This window comes from Arvicola amphibius, chromosome 2 (assembly GCF_903992535.2).
Source record: "Arvicola amphibius chromosome 2, mArvAmp1.2, whole genome shotgun sequence".
In the NCBI taxonomy this organism is placed as follows: Eukaryota; Metazoa; Chordata; class Mammalia; order Rodentia; family Cricetidae; genus Arvicola; species Arvicola amphibius.
The window spans coordinates 70,198-93,707 of NC_052048.2; the positions used below are offsets into that span (position 1 = coordinate 70,198).

The window sequence follows — 23,510 nt, forward strand, 5'->3', positions numbered from 1 at the left end:
TGATGGTGTAGACACTTAAAGAGTTTTACGTTCCCATGGAGACTGCAAAATGGGGGCTGTAGGGTACTGTCACTGAAGTTACATGAGTTGCCAAAAAAGTAAATAGTGGAAGACCTGGAGGAGACTGGGAACCACCTTAGTAGAGTGGATACAGAGGAAAGATGGTACCAACTTACTTAAGTGCAGCCTATGCACTGCTCTTTGCCATTTGATCCTTGGGCTTTTGCAAAGCTCCCTCCTTAGTTAGCAATTATTTCAACCACAGCTTCATGTAAGTATCTGATTAACTTAGTTAGCCTGACAATGACTTTAATTCAAGTCTCAGGATCTCCCCACAAACTGGATGTTATCTGGTCACCACCATTCAAAACTCCTAACTAAAGATTTTGTAGACATCAAGGAAGCACAATATGATTCCATTCAGATTAGTTAGGCTTCATACAGGTCCCTTTTCTCTCATTCACAGGAGGTAAAACTCAACCTGTTATCCATCTGACATGTGAGCTTATGGGTTCCAATAGATGCCTATTTACCACATTGGAGACAAACTCATTATTTTGACTTTGGTTAAATGGTTAACCAACTTTTAAAGTATTTTCTTGTCAGTTTCCCCCCTGATTAGCTTTGTACTTTACCCTCATTTTATGGAGTTTTGGGGACCCTAATCCTACTCCTAACATCTGAATGTAGATTGCTCCAATTCAAAGAGAACCAAGAGGTGAGTGACCAGCCACCAGGCATGACACCCCACTGTCTAGGCCCTCCATAGTGAGGCAAAACCCTGGTCCTCTACCATGACTGCCTCAGTTTCTCTAGCCAGTCAACAGGAGATTTTCCTGCAGGTAGGATGGACCAATACCCACTCCCATACACTGGAGGCCCACAAGCAACAAACACCATCCTGCATCCAAATTCACCTATCCAGGAACTTCAGTGGAACTCAGAAATACAGCTTGCTACAATACTGAGAGGAACAAGAGGTGAGTGGCCAGCAGGGGTCCTCACCAACCTGAGGCAGGTTATCTAGACAGCAAGCAGGAGGTTGCTGCTGAGAGGACCAAGAAACTCTAAAGCACAAGCAATGAGAGAAACCCAGGAGAACAGAACAAGAGAGCAGGCTAAAGGAGACCTCAGTGGCTCCCTGAGACCCAGAGCAGACCAAGAACAATTACCAAAGACTCAGACACCCATTGTAAGAATCAGACCAAGATGCAAAGACACTTCCACCATCAACTGAAGGAAGAGATGGGTTGGCTCCAATGCAAAAATTTATCCAACAACCTAATAAACCATATGGTAACATCAGAACCCAGTAATCACAGATCAGGCATATTTGCTCATGCTAACCAAGTAAAAGCAGAAGAAAATTATTTTAAACATAACTTCATGAAGGATAGGAAATGAAAAACTACCTTTTAAAAAGGAGAAAAAATACAAAATGGAAGAAATTAATAAATCCCTCAAAAGAAACTCGAGAAAACACACTGGATTTTGAAGAAATTTGAAGAAAATGGTTAAAGACTTAAAGACCGAAATAGAGGCAATTCACAAACCAAGGAAACTCTGGATATGGAAAATCTAGATAAATGAACAGAGACTACAGAGGGAAGTATAACCAACAGAATAGAGAAATGGAAGGGAATCTCAGGGATTGAAGAGAGCTAGACAAAATAAATGAGACAAAGAAAACATTAAGTCTATCAAATTCTTAACAATAAACATCCAGGAAATCTGTGAAAACATCAAAAGACCAAACCTAAGATTAATGGGGATAGAAGGAGAACTCCAGCTCAAAGACACAGAAAATATATTCAACATGATCATACAGGAAAAATTTCCCAACTTAAAGAAGGATGTCCCTTAAAAGGTAGAAGAAACTTACAGAACACAAGATAGACTGTATCAAAAAAATTACCCTCAAGATATAATAATTAAAACACAAAACATATAGACTAAAGAAAGAATATTATGAGCTGCAAAGGAAAAAGACTAAGTAACATATAAAGGTAGACTTATGAGAATTACACTAGACTTCTCAATGGAAACCAAGAAAGCCAGAAGGTCCTAGCCAGAAGTACTGCAGACACTAAGAGAACACAAATGCAAGCACAGATATCTATACCCAACAAACCTTTCAATCACCATCGATGGAGAAAACAAAATATTCCATGACAAAACCACATTTAAACAATACATATCCACAAACCCAGCCTTACAAAAAGTATTAAAAGAAAAAACCCAAACCCAGGAAGCTAACTTAACCCAAAAACTCAAGGAACAGATAACCTCACATCAGTAAAACCAAAGGAAGGGAAACACACAACTGCTCTGACTGAAAGAGAACAGGAATTAATGACCACTGGTCATTAATAGCACTTAATATCAATGGTCTCAACTCACCTATAAAAAGACACAGGCTAAGAGAATGGACAGAAAACCAAGATTCAGCCTTCAGTTGTATACAAGAAACACCCTCAACCTCAAAGATAAACATTACCTAACATTAATGCACTGTGAAAAGGTTTTCCGAACAAATGGACCAAAGAAACAAGCAGGTGTAGCTATCTTAATATCTAACATGAGATTTCAAAGTAAAATAAATCAGAAAAGATGGAGAAAGACACTTTATACTCATAACAAGATCAATCTATCAAGATGAAGTCTCAATCCTTAACATCTATTCCCCTAATACAAGAGCACTCACATACGTAAAAGAAACATGAAAGGGACTTAACAGATGTGTACAGAACATTTCACCAAAACTCAAAATATAGTTTCTTCTCAGCACCTCAGAACATTCTCAAAAACTGACCACATACTGTGTAACAAAGCAAACATCCACAAATACAAAAAAGAGTAAGCCTATGTATCTTATTGGATCACCATGGTTTAAAGTTAGAACTTCACAACAATACTATCAAGAATCCTACAAATTCATGGAAATTGAACTGTAAATAATTGAACCAACCATGGATCAAGGAAAATATAAAGAAATTAATGACTTCCTAAAATTAAACAAAAATGAAGCCACAGAGTACCCAAAACTATAGAACACTATTAAAGCAGTGCTAAGAGGAAAGTTCAAAACACATAAAGAAAGTGGAGAAAGGTCACTAGACAAACCCTTATCCAAACTAATAAAAAAGCAGCGAGATAACATCAAAATTAACATAATCAGAAATTAAAAGGGATACATAACAGACACTAAGGAAATCCAGAGAATTGTCAGATCACACTACAAAAATGTATAGTCCACAAAATCGAAAACATAAAAGAAATGGACAATTTTCTAGTTAAGTAGTATATATCAAAATTAAATCAAGACCGGGTGAGCAATTTAAATAGATGAATAAACTGTAAAGAAATAGAAGCTGTCATCAAAAACTATCTTTTAGTTAGAGTACTACTGAGTGGTTAAAAAAACAATGATGTTAAATTTTGCATGCAAAAGGATGGAACTAGAAAACACCATCCTGGGTGAGGTAACTCAGACCCAAAAAGATGAATATGGTATGTACTCACTCATAAGTGGATACTAGCTATAAATAAAGAATATTGAGCCTATAGTTCATGATCCTAGAATAGCTAAGTAACAAAGTATACACTAAGAAAAACATACATAGATCAACTTGAAAAGTTAAAACATACAAGATCACTTGAATAAAAATGGGAACCCAGGAATGGAGGAAAAGGGAAGGTAGAGGAGGGGAAAAGGAAGGGGTGAGAATAGATGAAATGGGATAGTTGAAATGGAGGGAGGTCAGAGATGAGAGCAAGGAAAGAGATATCTTGATTGAGGGAGCCATTATGGAGTTAGCAAGAAACCTGACTCTAGAAAAATTCCCAGGAATCCACAAGGATAACCCCAGATAAGACCCTAAGCAAGAGTGGAGGTGACCTGAGCTGGCCTTGTCTTGCAGTCAGACTAATGAATAACTTACATATCACCAAAGAACCTTCATCCAGCAACTGACCCACATCACAGCTATGGACTGACCTTTCAAAGTCCAATTGAAGAGTGGAAGAAATGAGAATATGAGCAAAGAGGTCAAGACCACGATGGGTCCACCCACTGAAATAGTTTAAATGAGCTAATGTGAGCTCACCATCACCACTCAGACTAGGAAGGAACCATCATAGGTACAAACTATTCCCTTGAATGTGGTTGACAGTGGTATGGCTGGGGCAGACGGATGGGCCACTGGGAGTGGCACCAGATTTATCTCTACTGCTTGTACTGGTTTTCGGATACCTGTTCTCTTTGGATGGATACATTGCTCAGCCTAGATATAGTAATAGGGGCTTGGACCTTCCACAAAGCAATGTGCCTTACCTTCTCGAAGGAATGGATGGGTGGCTGCTTGTTTGTTCCCAGCTGCTCAGACCTAAAATAATCACACAGAAGCCATATTATTTGTAATGCTGTTTTGTAAGATGAAGGGCCAGCATTAAAACAATTCAAAGAGCGCATAACATACAGTATCAAGATTCTCTGTGTATTTTCCATCTTTATGTGGCTTTACTTAACCTCCATTTCTTTTATTTTTACTTTTACTTTTTGAGACAGGTTCTCTGTATATCTTCATCCAGGAACAACTCAGTAGAGCAGGCAGTCCCTGAACTCACAGAGATCTGCCTCCCCAGTGCTGGGATTAAAGGTGTGTGCTACCACACCTTGAACTCACAGAGCTGTCTGTCCCTGCCTCCCAGGCATTGGGATTAAAGGTGTGTTCCACCACACCCTGAAGTCACAAGGTCTCAGAGGACAATCTACCTCTGGCTCCAAAGTATTGGGATTAAAGGTGTGTACCACAACACCCAACTACTCTTTTTTCACTTTAAGAACTTTAACCTATAGCCTACATATTTTAAACACACTATAAACCATTTAGAGGTTTTCTTCATCTTTGACTCTCTGTTTACTGTATATATCTCTTTTTCTGACCACATGAGTGTTTATGGAGTGGATTAAAGCCATGGCTTTGACAGCTGGATCTAACTTTCTGTGATTCCAGCCTTGTGGCTCAGGTACTGGCCAGAGCAGCATTGATTTCCACAACTCTACAGTGTTTCAAGGTCCCTACCACCAAGCAAGCTGCAGCATTCTGCTCACAGACCATACTAAAGTGCTTTTGTAATCGGACTTACTGACTGAAAGAATCAGAGTTTACCCTGGCAGGACAGCCAAGAAGCCAGCATTTTAAAACTGCTCAGCTTTTTTTCTGCTATGGCTGAAAACTGAAAAGCATATGTTCACCTTTTCATCAACACCGTTTAAATGTTTCATGGCAGGAACTCTTAAAATAGCTGCAGGGTTTTGCAGCTAAAGCTGGGTCATGAAGCTTCCCTTACATGAGAGTGCTTCCTTTCCTCTAGGAAGCAGACCCAAGAAATTACTGCTACCCAGAAAACATGCTTAACTGTATTCTTTCTATAGCTTTCTCAGACATTCTGTGGATGCAGTTATCCATGTGGACGCCATTCTGTAACAAGAGGTGGGCCTGCATGTTGGGGTTTCTGCCCAGTTCCCCACCAGCTGACAAGCCCTAAAGAAAATCACAGAGATCTCCATAAGATATAAAACAGATTGGCCCATTAGCTCTGGCTACTTATTAGCTCTTGTGGCTTATAGTAATCCATTATTCTTATCTATGTTAGCCATGTGGCTCAGTACCTTTCATAGCAGGGCAGATCACATGTTGCTTCTTAGGAGTCTGGGCAGGAGTAGAGGAAGAGCTATAACAATTGAGAATGGGAAAAATATTCAGGATCAATATTTATAAAAACATTTAGGATAAATATTTATAGAAATATTTAAAAAATGGAATAATTTAATATCTCCTTCCTGTCACATCGATTATAGCACAAAATGTAGATTCTGCCCTATCTACCTCCCCAAAACCATGAACACCTGAGAAACCTTGGTAACTCCTTTTGTCCACTGGTACTAAACATCACTGAATCATGTCATTATAGCTGGTGATAGCAGAAAGTTATAAGTATTCTAATCATGTATTGCTAAGAGACAATAAACATCACCATAAGACTACCAGCTTTTAAACTATTTAAAGATTCATAAGACAAACTTGAAAGTGAAATGCAATATCCAGAAATTCTAGAAACCACAACATCAATTTTCAAATCTCTTCCCAATGCACATCAAGAGCATGACTGTTTGTACACTGAACAGTGATATTACAAGCATAATATCCTACCATGACAGGGCTGCAGAGTCTCCCTCTACCCAGGAAATCCATACTCAGGGATGCTCAGAGGACGAGACAAACATAGCCATAGCTTCGCTCATGGCCAATCAAAATCCCAGGAGAAATAACAGATGAACAGACCTTCTCTGAGCACCCTACACTCACCATGGCATAGCTTGTGGTCTTCCTTACAACTCATTACAACAGAAGCAGAGAAGACTCCTGGAAAAACCACTTGTAAGCTACCTACTGCTTACTAAGCTTTCCCAGAGTCTCTAACTGGCTACCACCACCCAGCAGGGCCTCAGAATATTATCAGCTCCCATACTGGGTAATCAGAGATCAAATTACTCAGATATCACAAAACTTTCTGCTCTGCCCTTCCAGTACAGTGGACAGGGCTGTAGTCTAGAAGGTTAGTATTTTAGTAGACATTCCTCTACTTTCCTAAAGCTTACCCTGCTCCTCATCCAAAGCACAGGGTCCTTTGTATGCACATTCCATACACACTCAATGTGCACTGCAGCCAACTCATCACCTCATACCTGGGAAATCATGCAGCCAAATGCAGGTCACATTCACAACTGCTGTTAAAGAAAAGCAAGACATGAATGAGAAGACACTGAAGGGTCATGGTAAGGCTTGAGGATAGGAAAGAGAATGTGGATGATATAATCTCAAGAAATTATTTTTGAAAAGTTGAAACACACCTTATGGCCATGTGTTCCAGAAATTAGGGATTTGTATTAGAGCACATCAAAGATATCTCAAACCTTTTAACTCAGGATGTATATCTAAAAATCAGTAAAATAACAGTCCTGTTAGGAAGGACAACATTTCACTCTGATCTATTTTGGTTGAACTACTGTAACTATAGCAATTTGATCTCATGATAAGTTCAGTTCTTTATCCGTATTCTTGATTGCCTGGTCTGTGGACATCAAGAAATAACCATCAGGACATTTATGGAGCATCTAAAATTGATTACACAGTTCCACACTGCTAATATCAACTGCTGTCAAAGTAGGAAAGTTCTCAACCACTGTCCTGTCTCTCCCTTTCTGCATTGTGAATCTACCAGCTTCAAGCTTGGTCTATGTACTCAATTCTTGCACAGATACCTCTTCATCTATAATCACAAAGTAAATGTCAGAGAGACTGAAGGTCACTCATCAGCTGGTTTATTTTTCATTGTCACTGACCAGTGAAAGTCCGGTCATGAAGAAGTTGTAGGCCTATCTACCCAGCACTGGGCAGCAGAGACAGGATTAGGTTTTTAAAGAAATTCTCAAATACATAGCATAAGGCACCAATATCACAAGCTCACAGTCTCCCCGACACTCAGAGGCCAAGGGACACTACCTAGGTCACCACAAAGAGAAAAAGAACATATCTGGCTCATGGTTCATTCTTGTCTAAGCAGCTCTGACACCTCAGGCAACCTGCTCTTGCTGGTCTGGGGACAGGGGCACCTACATTCACTCAGGATTCATGATGGCCGCAGCAAACTGGGGAAGCTGCCAAGCATGTAATAACTCATTGCTTAAAATGCTTTTCATGTATGGGAACCCCAAAGGTAATAACAATTATACAATATATATATAATATAATAATAATAATAAAAGACAATGGATCCGGATATGTTAACAAAGCTTTTCAAAGATTTTGTACTCAATGGAATATTGTTCATAAGACTGGTATTCCATATAATCCTCAAGGACAAGGAATTGTGGAATGTGCACATAGCTCCTTGAAAACACAACTCCAAAAATAAAGACAGGGAAGTTCTAGCCTCAGACGCCACACAATGCCTTAAATAATGCATTGTTTGTGCTAAACTTTCTAAATACGTATGTCCATGAGCGATCAGCTGCGAACAGATTGTGGCATAATGGTACAAAAACCACATTTGCTAAGTCAAGGTGGAAGGATCCTTGCTCTGGAATTTGGAAAGGGCCCAATCCCATCCTAATCTGCGGTCAAGGGCATGTCTCTGTTTTCTCACAGGATGAAAATCAAGCCAGATGGCTTCCAGACTGACTAATTCGATGCACTCAGGAGAAGGACAATGGACATGAGGACAGCTTAGCAGACAACTGCCCAGTAGAAGGAACGGAATGAGAACTCCAGGAGGAATACCTTAACACAGCCCACAGAGAGGAGCCTGATCCGACCTGCAACTCCCTTAGCTGCAGGGAGACTTCTGGACAAAGAGATCCTGCTGAGATGAGCTGACTGCAGTGTCTGCAGCTGGCTGTGGTGTGAAACCTGTTGCTTCAGAACTAAGATACAATCTGAACATTTGAGTGTTCTTGGTTTATGGGACACAGAAATGATTTTGAATAAATTATTAAACCTAAGAACCTAATCTTTCCCCTCAGGGAAGGAAAGACTCAAAATAAAGAATGACTAAAACCCCTCTTCTTAACAAGAGGGCAGACTAACAAGAGGCAGTCACAGTTGCACAGTGACTGAAAAAGGAATTTAATAACAGCAAATGGTATTATACTCCGGTATATGATACTCCGGTATATGATATATTATACTCCGGTATATATCCAGTAATGACCGGATATTTACACCTGCATATATGACGGGAAAAAATCTGGTAATGACCAATGGTGCTAAATACATTGGTAATGACCGAAAAGAATAAGAAATTTTGGTAACAAACTACTTCAAAAACTGAGCAATACCACTTTTGGGCATATATACAAAAGATGCTCAACCATGCCATAAGGACACGTGCTCAACCATGCTCACAGCAAAATTATACTTTATCATACACAGAATCTGAAAACGACCTAAATGTATCCTTTCTACACACATCATAAATGAGATAGCCACAAATACCACAAATATCTTTGAGTAATTCTAATCACAAATTGAAAAACTTGTATAACAAGAACTTTAAATCTCTGAAGAAATTTAAGTCAGACAATGGAAAGATCTCCGATTCTCTTGTAAAAACAGCGACAACATAGGAAAATTGACAATCTTACTGAAAGCAATCCACAGATTTAATGCAAATGCCCATTAAATTCTAACAAAAATCTTCAGACTTCGAAAAAACAACCCTCAACCTTACGAGAAAGAACAAAATCAGGATAGCCTAAACAATCTTTAAATCCTGTACAATCAAGGAACTTTTGAATGTCTTACTTTAAACTTTACTACAGAGCCAAAGTACTGAAATGAACACACCTTGACTACAAATTCACCTGCCTACAAACAGCAGACTTTTGACAGAGAAGCAAAATTGTGAAACAGAAAAGCATTTTAACCTGCTTATCATAGAGGCTACCTTAATTTAAACCCTTTTTCTCCAGGCTCACTTTGTTAGCCTGCCTTCCGGAGCTCTGGTGGGCAGATTTTTAACTATCTCTTTTATTTTAACTTGTAAAACATAAAATTAGAAGAATTTTTGAATCCTCTTCTCTGTTCTATAGACTGTGAGGTTAAATTTGCTCTCTAAACTTACTCTTGCTCCTGCTTGCCTTTTACCCGTAGGTGGGTTGTATTAGCTGGCTACTGTGAGCACATGGCTGCTCAATCAATTCTGATTCTTAGGCCAAAAGTCATTTTACATTCATCTTTGCTACACATTTAACAAGCAATAAAAGTTGCAATTCTGCATCTATCAAACTTACAGATTCTTAATAACTCTGCCATTGTTCCTGCTCCATTCTCACTCGCTTTAGTTACCAACATATATAACTGAACACCTTTTCCATATCACATATATAACTTATTTACGAATTTTTACTCTCAATTTAAATTTTGTCCCGCTTTTCCACATTTCTTTCTCTATTCTATATCTCTATTTCTGAGCGCTCAATACTCACATATCCACCGATATTTTTCTTGCGGGTTCCTCACGTCTGGTCACCTCTTCCTTGCTTTTTGGGGAAAGCCGATCAGCCGCACTTTCACCGATTTCTCCGATTTCTCTTCGGGTTCAGAAGACAGCATTTATGGGTCTACCATCATCGTCTGGCAGGCAGCAACACATTCTTTTTCATACTTCTTCCTCCAGCACTCGTCTCAGAGTTCAGTGGTGAGCACCATGTTGGCTTTAATCTTGGGGTTCAGTGGTCAGCACCACGTTGAGGTGCCATTATGCCAAGGCCTGTGTGGGTCCAACATAGATAACTATTTTCCATAGCAAGACTGGAACGGAGTCGCGAAAAATAATCAGACACAACTTACATGGTCAAGCTTGAAGGACAAGATTGCTCCTTTCTTCTCCAAACAGTTTATGTATCATCACATCAATGGGGGGTGGGGAATACATTCAGCTGTCTCCTAGGTAACCAGATGAATGGCTTTTGTCAAGTTCGCATCTACTTGTTTCCGAGTATGCTAACTGTCCTGAATTAGCATCTCTATAAGACGTCCTCCAAGTTACAAAAGGAAGGAGCAGCAAACATCCTGATCACCTTCAGCCAACACCTCTCCTCAGGGGATCTACATTAATAACAAAAGTAGAAGGGGCAGCACATCCTGGCTATTGTTAGGCTGAGACAGCTTGTCTGCAAAGCTACCTGACCACCTCAGACCAGGCTTATGGCCCTTGTGCCATACAAAATATGGGCCTACACTAATACAAAAATTTATGGTGGTTAGTCAAGAGGATAGAAAGGGTAATGCCCTGTGGGGCTACAGACAGGATTCAAGTCCACCTCAATCAGTACAGGGGACATTGACTGTAAACTGCATTTCTAAAAACTGATAAATTCAGCTGTTCTAGAATTATTAAACTTTCATAGTACACAGATTGTGACTCTGTAATGGCCCCTTGAGCAGCATAAAAATCAAAGGGAACATCAAAGATTTCTCAAACCTTTTATCTCAGGGTGTATGTTTAAAACCAGTAAAATAACAGTCCTCTTAGGCAGGGCCACATTTTACTCAGATCTATTTTGGTTGAACTACTGTAACTATAGCAATTTGGCTTTATGACAAGGTCAGTTCTTTGTCCAGATTCTTGATTACCCTGGACTGTGGACAACAAGAAATGGCCACCCGGGACATCTATGGAGCATCTAACATTTATTACCTAATTTCTAATTAGGTAATTAGTACATAGCTAAACACTGCTAATCTCAACTACTGTTGAAGTAGGAAAATTCTCAACCACTGTCCTATCTCTCCCTTTCTGCACTGTGAATCTACAAGCTTCAAACTTGACCTATATACTCAGTTCTTGCACAGATCTCTTTTCATTTATAAGCAACACTAAAAGGCAGAGATACTGGAAGTCACTCATTAGCTGGTCTATTTTTCCTTCTCACAAACAGGTCAAGGCCAAGTCCTGAAGGAGTTGCAGGCTACCTACCCAGCACTGGGCAGCAGAGGCAGGATTAGGTGTTTAAAGCAATTCTCAATAACATAGCAGGAGGCAACAACATTATAAATTCATAGTCTCCCATGCGAGTATGGCAAAGCCTCCCGATCCCCCAGGGAATTCAGACTCAACATAGCTCAGAGGCCAAGGGCCACTACCCAGGTCACCACACAAACTAACAGAACCTGTCTGGCTCATGGTCCATTGCTTTCCAAGCAGCTAATAGCTCAGCCAACCTGCTCTTCCTGGTGCTCCATTCAGCAGAAAAAGAATCCTTTAAAGAACCAACCAGTAAGCTACTGGTGCTCCTGATTACCAAGTAGAGTCCTTCCTTAGCTAGGATCACCCATCTGGGCTTCAAGACATTACCAGTTAACCTACTGGGTGAACAGAGATTAAATGTCTCAGAGAGCAAAAGTCCTCCAGGTTTGTCCTTCCACACTATGGTGAGACAAGACCCTAATTTGTAGTTTAGTAAAATCTTCTATTCTCCCAGAGCACTTCCTGTTCCTCCTCCAAGGCACAGGGTCCTATGTGTACACATTCCATTATACACTCGATGTCCAGTGTAGCCAACTCTTCATAGCTCAGAGGTCCGGCAACCAAACACATGTCACATTCAAACAATAATTGTTAAAAATAGGACATGGATTAGAACACAATAAAGGGACCATGGAAACAGTTAGGAGCAAGAGAGAGATTGTGAAAATAATGTAATTACAATATCAAAAAATTACAGTTAAAAAGTTTAAACAAGTTTCATGGTCATGTGCTCCAGTGACGAGGGATCTGTATTGGAGCACACCAAGTACAACTCACATCATTCTCTGAGGGTATACAGTCATGTTAGGCAGGACCACACCTTTTTATCTAGTTGTTCTAGTTTGCTTGAGCTACTGTAACTACAGTAATTTGGTTTAATAAGTTCAGTTTTTATACAGATTCTTGAATGCATGGTTTCTGGCGTGTCACTACTCATTGCTAATATCAACTTCTGTCACAGCAGAAAAGCTTTCACCCTCTTTTTTGTCCATCCCTTTTTCTGTTGTGACTATGCTTGCTTTACAGCTGGTCAGTGAAATTAAATTCTTATACCTAAGAAACCTCTGCAGCTCAGAAACTACCTTTGTCACCTGGAAATAAACATTAATGAATCACACCATTGAAGCTGGTAGTAGCAGAAAGTTAGAAACATTTTAACATGCATTGCTAAATCAACATTATTGTAGTTCTACCAGCTTTTAAACGATTTGAAACATAAGACAAACTTGAAAGTAGACTGCAATATTCAGAACTTATCGAAACCATATCATCAGTTTTCCAATCTGTCTTTCCAAGGCACACCAAAAGCATGACTCTGTTTGTACACTGGACAGTGATATTACAAGCATAATATCCTATCAAACAGGACTGCAGAGTCTCCCTCTCCCCAGGAAATTCATACACAGGGAGGTTCAGAGGACAAGGAGCACTGTTCAGGTCATTACATATAGCAATAGAATCACAGCCTGGCTCATGGTCCATCAAGATCCCAGCAGAAATGACAGCTCAACAGACCTTCTCTGAACACCCTGTACTCATCATGGCATAGAGTGTGGTCTTCCTTACAAGTCATTACAAGAGAAGCAGAGAAGAATCCTGGAAAGAACAACCTGTAAGCTAGCACACACTATTATTTCTGCTTGCTAAGCCTTCCCAGAGTCCCTCACTGGCTAACACCACCCTGGCGAGACTAAGAATATTATCAGCTCCCATACTGGGTGATCAGAGATCAAATTACTCAGATATCACAGAACTTTCTGTTCTGCCCTTCAAGCCCAGTAGACAGGAACTTAGTCCTGAAAGTTTGTATTTTAGTAAAGATTACTCAACTTTCTTAAAGTGTAACCCCGCCGGCAGGGTCAGCTATTCAGGGTCCTCTGCAGGGGCGCGAACCTGCAAGACATGAGATGAAAAAGAGGAAGGAAACCAAGCAAGATTCTATTGTCAAGATCTCAGTTTATTGGGGTGAAAGTTACAGCTTATATACCCTTGAATGGGGTGGAGGTAGGGGTGGGCAGGAACTCTGCCTGGGTAACTGAAGGTCATCAGCCAGCACCTGGTGTAAGCCAAAGCATGTGATCCATTAACATTGGAGTAAGGGGCGGGTTCCCTTAACAGATGTGATCCATTAGCATTGGAGTAAGGGGTGGGTTCCCTTAAGGGATAGCTCTCAAGATAGTTTGGGATGAGGGGTGGGATCTCCGTAAACATCCTTAGGGCAATGACCTCTGCTATCCCTGTAAAATCCCTGACAAATCTATCCTTAGGAAAATGGTCCCTGACATTTACTCATCAAAAGCCCAGAGTCCTTTGTGTGCACATCACATTACATACTCAATGTCCAGTGCAGCCAACACATCACCTTCATACATGGAAAATCCTGCAGCCAAAAACAGGCTTTAATCACCTCCGGCCAGTGAGTCTCTGTCTAATAAAGGCGTGGGACACTCAAGGAAAACCAGGAAGGAATGAGTCACTTGTCCTCTCCCCAAATCTACAGTTCGTAAGGTGGTCCACAAATAATTGTTTCTGTCTACTCTCCCCAAATCTACAGTTCGTAAGGTGGTCCACAGATAATTGTTTCTGTCCAGTTGCTCTAATTACTACCTGCGTGTAAGACACTACCTGCGTGTAAGACAAAACAGAGACTGAAGATATACAGACAAAGGCTAACAAAACTTAGAAAGACAAAACCATTGATCCAGGGTCAAAGTCACAAGTAAGAAAATAAAATACTGAAGACACACAAGACACGGAAACAAATGTCCGTCTCCACCGAGAGAGATAAAACCATTCCAGAAGTACAGATGGCTGAGAGGAGATAGTTCCTCCAATCCAGGAGATCTACCATATCCTCACCAGTACCCAAACGGGAATCTCCCAGGCATCCCTGGGTACCTTCTCACCTCCCAGGAGGTCTCCCAGGCAGCAGTCAGTGATCTAGCAAGTCTGCTGATCATTCCCTTCAGCTCCCCAGATGTGAACGACTGCAAAACCGGTAATACAGAACCTGACCTCAGCTCGCATGGAAACACAAAGACACAGACAGGGCCGTAACCTCAAAGTACAGAACCTGAACCTGAATTCAACCAAACTGGCAAAGAAACACAAAATAAGTCACGACTGTACAGAACCTGAACCTGGATTCAACTGGCATGGAAACACACACATAGGCATGACTTTAAACTTGAATGTACAAACCTAAAACTGGCACAACTGGCACAAAAACACAAAAAGGACCTGGCACACAGACAGTCTCACCTCCAACCCCCAAGTGGGTCTTCGGAGATGAGGGCGGTCGCTAATCCCAGAAACCAGCCCCCAAATGAAAGACCCCCAGTGTGGGGAGACTCCCACTCAAGTCTCGGGATAACGACCCCCCCCCCCAGTAACTCACGAGATACCATCCTTGCTGCAATCACACGAGGTTTAATGATGAGATGAGACGGGAACCAGTGCACTGGGGCTGAGACTCATAACCCACTCGGGAAGAGTTCGACCCCGAGTGACCAGGAGAAGGGGTTTTTAAGGGCAGAAACCATTGCCTAGTGATCCGAAAGGGGCAGGGAGGGTGTAGAAAATTTCGAGAATACCAGTGATGATCAAAAGGGGCAACTCCCTGCCTCTCAAGACTATTCCCAAAGTAATAATAAGCTAGTTCCTTTCTCAAGATTATTCTCAAGATTACAATCTAACTTTATCTTTAGCTAGTTCCTGAAACATAGTCACTGCACTGGCTAATCCTAGATTCCTGAATTTTCTCTCCCTGCTTAGATTTTTTGGCTATTTTCTTCCTGCTGGGGGTGGGGGAAACCTGGATTTATCCAGGGCTTTCTTTGGGGAGACCTGGTTTTATCCAGGTCTTTCAGCAATAAATTAGAAGACACTGATGGGTCATGGTAGGGCTTGAGGCAGAAAAGAATGTGGATATGATATAGTTATAATCTCAAGAAATTATTTTGAAAAGTTGAAACAGGATTTATGGCCATGTGCTCCAGAAACTAGGGATTTGTATTAGAGCACATCAAAGATATCTCAAACCTTTTATCTCAGGGTATATATCTAAAACCAGTAAAACAAACAGTCCTGTTGGACAAGGCCAAAACACTTCAATCTGATCTATTTTGGTTGAACTATTGGAACTATAGCAATTTGGTTTCATAAGGTCAGTCCAGATTCTTGACTGCCTGATCTGTGGACACCAAGAAATGACCATCAGGACATTTATGGAGCATCTAAAATTGATTACCTAGTTCCACATTGCTAATCTCAGCTAATGTTGAAGTAGGAAAATTCTCAACCACTGTCCTGTCTCTCCCTTTCTGCACTGTGAATCTACCAGCTTCAAGCTTTGTCTATGCACTGAATTCTTGCACAGATCCCTATTCATCTATAATCACACACTAGAACTCAAGAGAGACTGGAGGTCACTCATTAGCTGGCTTAGTTTTCCTTCTCATAGACCAGTCAAAGCCTAGTCCTGAAATCTACCCAGCACTGGGCAGCAGAGACAGGATTGGGTGTTTAAAGAAATTCTCACTTAGCATGAGGAAACAATATTACAAGCTCATAGTCTCCCATGACAGGATGGCAGAGCCTCCCGCACATTCAACAAAGATCAGAGGCCAAGGGCCACTACCGAGGACACCACAAAGAACAACAGAACACTCAAGAACATAAATGCAAAAATACTCAACGAAATGATTCAAACAAATCCAAGAACACTTTTTAAAAAATTCACCATGATCAAGTCAGCTTCATCCCACAGATCCAGCTCTTCTATTTTACTGAACTACTGTAACTACAGTAATTTGGTTTAATGGTAAGTTCAGTTCTTTATATAGATTCATGATCTGTGGACCAACAAAATGGCCAGACAGAACATTTATGAAATATCTAAAATTGATTACCTCACTACTCACTGCTAATGTCAACTGTTGTCACAGCAAAAAAGCTTTCACCCTCTTTCTTTCCCATCCCTTCTTCTGTTGTTACTACACTGGCTTTACAACTCAGTTCTTATACAGGTCCCACTTCAATAAAATCTACAGAAATTGGAAGATACTCATTCACTGATCTATTCCTCCTTCACACACACCAGACAAGGCCCAGCCTGGTAGGAGTTGCTGGACTGTCTTTGCAGCACTGGGTAGCAGAGGCAGGATTAGGTATTCACAGCAATTCTCAGTTACATAGTAAGAGGTATGCCTGAGCTGCAGGAGACATTAATCTAAACCAGTTGCTCTCAATCTTCCTAGTGCTTTGACTCTTTAATACAGTTACTCATGATGTAGTCAACCCCCACCTATAAAATTATTTTCGCTGGTACGTCATAACTATATTTTTGCTACTGTTATGAATTATAATATAAATATCTGTACTTTCTGATAATCTTAGGCCAGTCCTATGATAGGTTCATTTGATCACTCCAAAAGGAGTCATGACCCACCGGGTTGAGAACCACTGCTCTAAACTGATAATTTAAAAAACTGGGAAATATTGGAAAATAGAAACAAAGAGATTATAGCAGTAATGCCTTTGAAGAAAATGAAATCTAAAAACTGATGAACAATAGTTGACTTCTAAAAATGATAAAAAAAAATTAATTGAACACTTAGTTATACTGACTTTGAAACAGAGTAGGTACTTCCCTGGTAGGGAGAATGCCATTAATAAAAGAATGCATGACTTTGTCCCATGAAAAATGTCAGCAGCTGAATGCTCTAAGCTGACACATGGAGTTACAGTAAATAGCATGTGTCTCAAACATCTGAGCTGATTAACTGTGTCAACCAAAATTGAACATATCTGCATGGGAGAGTTCACTAATTGGAAAATGGATACTTAGGAGTTCAAGATCTCCTCCCTAAACTGTATACCCACTGGTGTCTGTCTTCATTCACATGAAAGAAAATATTCTATGATGGAAAATTACACAGAAAGTCGCACACTGTGCCACATCAGGTCCTTCTTTGTTATAGAAACCCCTGCAGTCCATGGTCTTAAACTTCAGTCTAAGATCTAGGTATTGTCCAATGTGTTTACCACTGCAGTGTACATGGTACACTGTTTCTACTCTTCTGGTCTAAAGGGAGAAGCCATGCTCCACCCACAAATCCTTTCATTGTTATTGCAATGGATGCCCACAAAATGACTCAAACTGGTAATTTTAGAGCTCTGTGGTGCAGCAAGGGTAATGCCTTTTGAGGCAACAGACAGGATATAAGTCCACCTCAATCAATATAGGAGACATTGTTTAAATTGCTTCTCTAAAAGCAGAAAAATGCAGCTGACCTAAAATTAGTATACTTTCATGGCACACAGGATGTGACCCTGTAATGGCCCCTTCAGAAGCATGTTAGAGGTTTTTGATGGGGAAGTGGGTCTTTTGGCTGGTTGTAAATCAAGGTTGTCTCATTTGTTATAGGAATGTACCTTAATGGCTTATTAATCCTGGTGAACAAACATTTGCATCTCATGATACTAATCTCTAACAGGCATGGTTAGTATACTATTTATAGTTGGGGAATTTGGGATGTAGCACTCCGTCACTTAAATTCTACTTTGTGTGACTTAATGTCTCCTAAGAACTGGTAAATCCTTATACCATTAATTCTACAATCAATTCTACTCTTCTACAACACAGTTTAGCAGCGGAGTGCTACTCTACACAGTAGAAACCTTTTACGAGCCCCACAAAATTAACTACAGACGGATCCTAAACATAAATGTTAAAAGTGCAGAACTTCTGAAGACACAGAAGAGACCAGTAGTCTCCGAGTTTGGAATATTTGTTGATTTCTCTTCACATGTGACACTATAAGCACTACAGGAACCACTATTTGTGGCTCCCAAAGCTATGCTCTGCGCTGAAACAGTGCCGGCCTTGAAGTTATTCAGAGGCTGCCAGCAGGGATCACTTAAAACTACTTAGGATGAGACAGGACGAGGCAGGAAGACAGTAAACTCTGTGTTTGTCCACTGGCTCCCACCCAGGCAGAAGAGGACCCACCACAACAGCCGCGAGCCTCAGTAGGCCACTCCATCTAGTTTCAGGACAGGGACCCACTAAGCCCAGACACTCCTCTGCACGTGGGGACAGCAACCCCACCCCCACTCCTGCATACCAAGGCCGGCCACTCCTCCCCACATGGAGACATTGGCCCGTTACTCACCTTGGCCCACCATTCCTCCTGTCTGTGACGAGCAATCCCTCACTCAACGTGGTGAAGCTGCTGAGCTCACTCGCTCTCTCCCAACAAGGGAGACCAAGGCACGGTGCGGAAGCGAAACTATTATTTCTACCGGAAGCGCTAAACCGGAAGCCTGGCTCCCAGAAGAACCCTCCCATTTGACTGGTGGGTCTGCTGGAGACTCTGATTGGCTAGTGAGGTCTGAGTGACAGAACCAGGTGAGCAGAAGGGACACAGTGCAGCATTCCCAGCACTGGTGGCTAATTAGAATTCAACAGCAATTCTCTTGCTAACGTAAATCGGTTTTAAAAGGAAGTATACAAATTCAGAAAGGAGCTAATCAGACAACGTTGCACTAGAGGAACATTGGGTAACTCAAGAAAATTATAAACAACATCCACAGTGGTGTCGGGACTGATAACCACAGTTTCCGCTCTTCTATGAAAAGTCCTTGGATCTGAAGATAAGAAATAACCTTTTCCAAAAGCCCTGGCCCCACATCTTTACCAGCTCTCCCAAGCATATTCCTAAGATTAGAGACAGAGCTCTGTTATTGCTCTATACATCAGGGTCTTAGAGAAACCTCCCAAAGCATAGGCAGGTTGCTAAACTCAGAAAGGCCTGGTCACAAGTGACTTCTAGAAGTTATGCACTTAGCATTTGATGTTGAGGTGTAAGGTCCGTTTGGAGTTAATTTGTGGAAGTTGTAAATGGCATCTCATGTACTATGTAGTACTCCACTACTCAGTCACAATGTAGAAGAGTAGAATTGGTGATATAAAGGATTGAACAATGCTTAGGAGATAGTGAGTTACACCAAGTAGAATTTACCTGAGGGAAGGCTGCCTCTGAAATACCCCAAAGACAAGTAGTATGTTAATCAGGAATGTTAGAGATTTGGATGCTAAGATGAAAATATTTACTTACCTCTGTAGTGAAAACAACAAATGAGATGCTCATCTGTAGAGAGGACAGAGAGACCCTGTGTAAAGAACTCTCTAGAGTCAGCTGGAGCATCATAGTATTAAGAGGGATTTCTTAGTTGTGTTGTGCTAGATGCTGTAAACATCAATTCCATTATGTTATGTTATGTATTTGCTGTTTTTTGGTATCAACTACATACTCACATTAAAATCCAAAAGCATTGTTACAGTAGTGATGCCATATTTCATATGAAGAATGTCTTGTGTTTTGTTTTGCATCAACAAAATCACCTTTGAGTACCATTTTTGTTGCAACTTTCTTCTGTGTTGCTGTTATTAAATTATGCAATCAAAAGCAACTCAGGTAATGAACATGTTTATTTGGTGTTAACCCTATTTCACAATTCCTTTGACAGATAATCAAGCTATTAACTAAAGGCAAAATATGTGAAACCATTGTTTTCTGGCTTTGTCACTGTCTTATGCTCAGCTAGCTCTCCTATCTATCCCAAGGTTGCTTGTTCAGAGATATTACCAACTCAGTGAAAGAGCCTTCCTATATCAATCAAAATCAACACACTCTCTCAGATACCTTAATCAGGTATTCTGATCTAGGCAAACTCTCAATTGTTATTTTCTCAGATCACTCTAAGCTATGTCATACTGATAACTGAGGCTAATTAGAAGAGACAATAATATACAACAAGGTTTTAAAGATCCAAAGGCAGTGTACTAATCATACCAATCACTTAAGCAGCAAAAAAACACAAATGAAGATAGATATGACAGGAAATGGAAAGAAAAAAACATCTAAGATAAAGAAGAGAAAACTAAAACTGTCTCTCCACAGAAACTTCACTAACCAACAAAAACTCAAGGAACTAATAACATGAGAAATCTGAATAAAAAATTGGTGAGACCATTATTTTCCAGAAAATAAACAATATACTTAGATAACAATGAATAAAATCAACAACATAGATGGGTAGCACTGAAAAACAAAGACATATTATGCTCCTTTAAATAAAAATTATGAGATCATAACAAAAATCAAGCTCTAAAAAAATCACTGACCAGCACTCTTCCTATACACTTCAGTTCCTTATCCTTTACCAATAATAGAAGATGGCTTGGGTGAGGAGGGCTGTTCTACCAAAATTGGAGAGAAACCTTCTCATGCCTTAACTTCATGGAAAATAGTTTTGACTACTAAAAAAATAACATTATCTTATAATAAAGAAAAGTATGTCTGTTAGGATCACTTAGACAGCACTTTGATCCCCGATTGATGATTGCCTGTAAGTCTGCAATCAGAGTGAGGAAATGAAAACATTTTAAAACAAAATGCAAGATAACAGATTTTTTAAAAATTGGACACCTAAAGAAACTTGTTTTACTCTAATTGCTTTATAAGTCACAGGCACTTTTGAAAACAAGTTTATTGCTATTTTTTGCATATATTTGTGCAAGAGTGAGAATGTATTCCATACGTATACATGTAACACAAAAAAGAGGAGTTCAGATGCCCTGGATCTGAAATGGTAGAGTTATGAGCCTCACAACTTGAGCATAGGTATCTGAACTCAGGTCACCTACAAAATGATTATGTGCTGAGCCACCTGCCAACATCCATAATACCTTTTATCCAATAAACCAAAAGTCTCTCACAGATTAACGAGAGCAACAAAACCTAAATAAAGAAGTAAATAAATGATCCTTGGAAATTAAGATGATGTGTATGGTAAATTTGAACCATAAATGAATACAGTACAATGACAATTCCCAACAATTTATAACAGGAAAGCTGATTACAAAGCTACATTCATATTGGAAGCACACAGAGAAATCAATGGGATTACATTCATAGGATTTTTAAATCAGAAGAATCAAAAGAAAAAAATGAAAGGGAGACAAACCATGAAATAAAAATACCATTTGTCTTAGTCAGAACACCCATTGCTGAGAAAAACACCATACTTTGGGTATTTTTATAAAGGAAAAAATTTAGTTGGGGAGGATTCTAGATTCAGAGATTTATTTCTATTTTTATTTTTAAACAATCTTATTTTATGTATTAATCACAGTTCCCTTCCCTCCTGTCCTCTGACTACTCCAATCTTCTCTACCCCACCCTCCATCCACAAATGTCTAAAACATATTACCAATACTCATTTGACTTGTATATTTCAAACCATCTCTCCATCTCTGAGATAAAAACAAGTTAGCCATGGCAGATCATCTATTTGGCATGTGTCTACTTTCACATTTGAAGAAAATGAAATCTAAAATATGATAACCAGTAATTGACTTCTTAAAATGATAAAAATAATTGAACACTTAGTTATACTGACTTTGAAACAGAGTAGCCACTTGCCTGGTAGGGAGAATGCCATTAGTAAGAGAGCGCATGACTTTGTCCCATGTAAAATGTTAGCTGCTGAGTGATGTATGCTGAAACATGGAGTTACAGCCAATGGCCTGTGTCTCAACCATCTGAGCTGACTTAACTGTGTCAACCAGGATTGAAAATATCTGCATGGGAGAGTTCACTAATTGGAAACTAAAGATGTAGTAGTTCAAGCTATCATCCCTAAAATGTACACCCACTGCTGTCTGTCTTCATTCACACAGAGGAATTAATGTATGATGGAAAATTACACAGAAAGTCACACACTGTGCCCAATCAAGTCATTCTTTGTAATGAATAGCTCTGAAGATCACTCCCTTAAACTACATTCTGTGATCTAGTTATTGTCCAGTCTTTTTCCCCCTTCCAGTGTACACAGTATACTGTTCCTACTCTTCTGGTATGAAGGGAGAAACCATGTTCCATGCAAATCCTTTTATTGTTATTGCAATGGACGCAACAAGATATGACTCAAACTGGTAATTTTAGAACTCTGTGGTGCTGCATACTTGTAATCCAAAAATTTATGGCAGTTATTCAAGAGGATAGCAAGGGTAATACCCTGTGGGGCTACAAACAGGATTCAAGTCGACCTCAATCAGTATAGGGAACATTGACTGTAAACTGTGTTTCTAAAAAGTGAAAAATGCAGCTGTTCTAGAATAATTATACTTTCATGGCACACAGGTTGTGACCCTGTAATGGCCCCTTGAGCAACATGTTAGAGGCCTTTGATGGGTCTTTTAGCTGATTGCAAATCATGGTTGTCTCATTTGTTATAGGAATGTACCTTAATGGCTTATTAATCCTGGTGAACAAACATTTGCATCTCATGATACTAATCTCTAACAGGCATGGTTAGTATACTATTTATAGTTGGGGAATTTGGGATGTAGCACTCCGTCACTTAAATTCTACTTTGTGTGACTTAATGTCTCCTAAGAACTGGTAAATTCTTATAACATTAATTCTATTATCAATTATGCAATCCTACTTCACAGTTTAGCAGTGGAGTGCTACTCTACACATGAGAAACTGTTTATGAGCTCCACAAAATTAACTACACATGGATCCTAAACCTAAATGCTAAAAGTGCAGAACTTCTGAAGATACTGGAGAGACCAGTAGTCTCAAAGTTTGAAAAATTTGTTGATGTCTCTCCACATGCGACAACATAAGCACTACAGGCACCACCATTTGCGGCTCCCAAAGCTCTGCTCTGTGCAGACAAAGCCTGGGCAGTGAAGTTATTCAGAGGCTGCCAGCAGGGTATTTCAAGGATCACTTAGGACTATTTAGGATGAGGCAGGAACACACTAAACTCTGTGTTTGTCCACTAGCTCCCACACAGCCAGGGGAGGTCACACCACAACAGCCTCAAGCATCAGTAGG

General features: G+C 40.0%; 1 long non-coding RNA gene across 1 annotated transcript; it reads right to left on the minus strand.

Annotated features, from left to right (window-relative positions):
* Nucleotides 1-5,685: 5,685 nt before the first annotated feature.
* LOC119808250 lies at nt 5,686-18,888 on the minus strand. The gene is made up of 4 exons (XR_005284409.1): nt 18,771-18,888; nt 10,052-10,335; nt 6,665-6,793; nt 5,686-5,736 (listed from the first exon to the last, which is right to left on the minus strand). It is a non-coding gene; the product is annotated as an uncharacterized LOC119808250 (long non-coding RNA).
* Nucleotides 18,889-23,510: the final 4,622 nt, after the last annotated feature.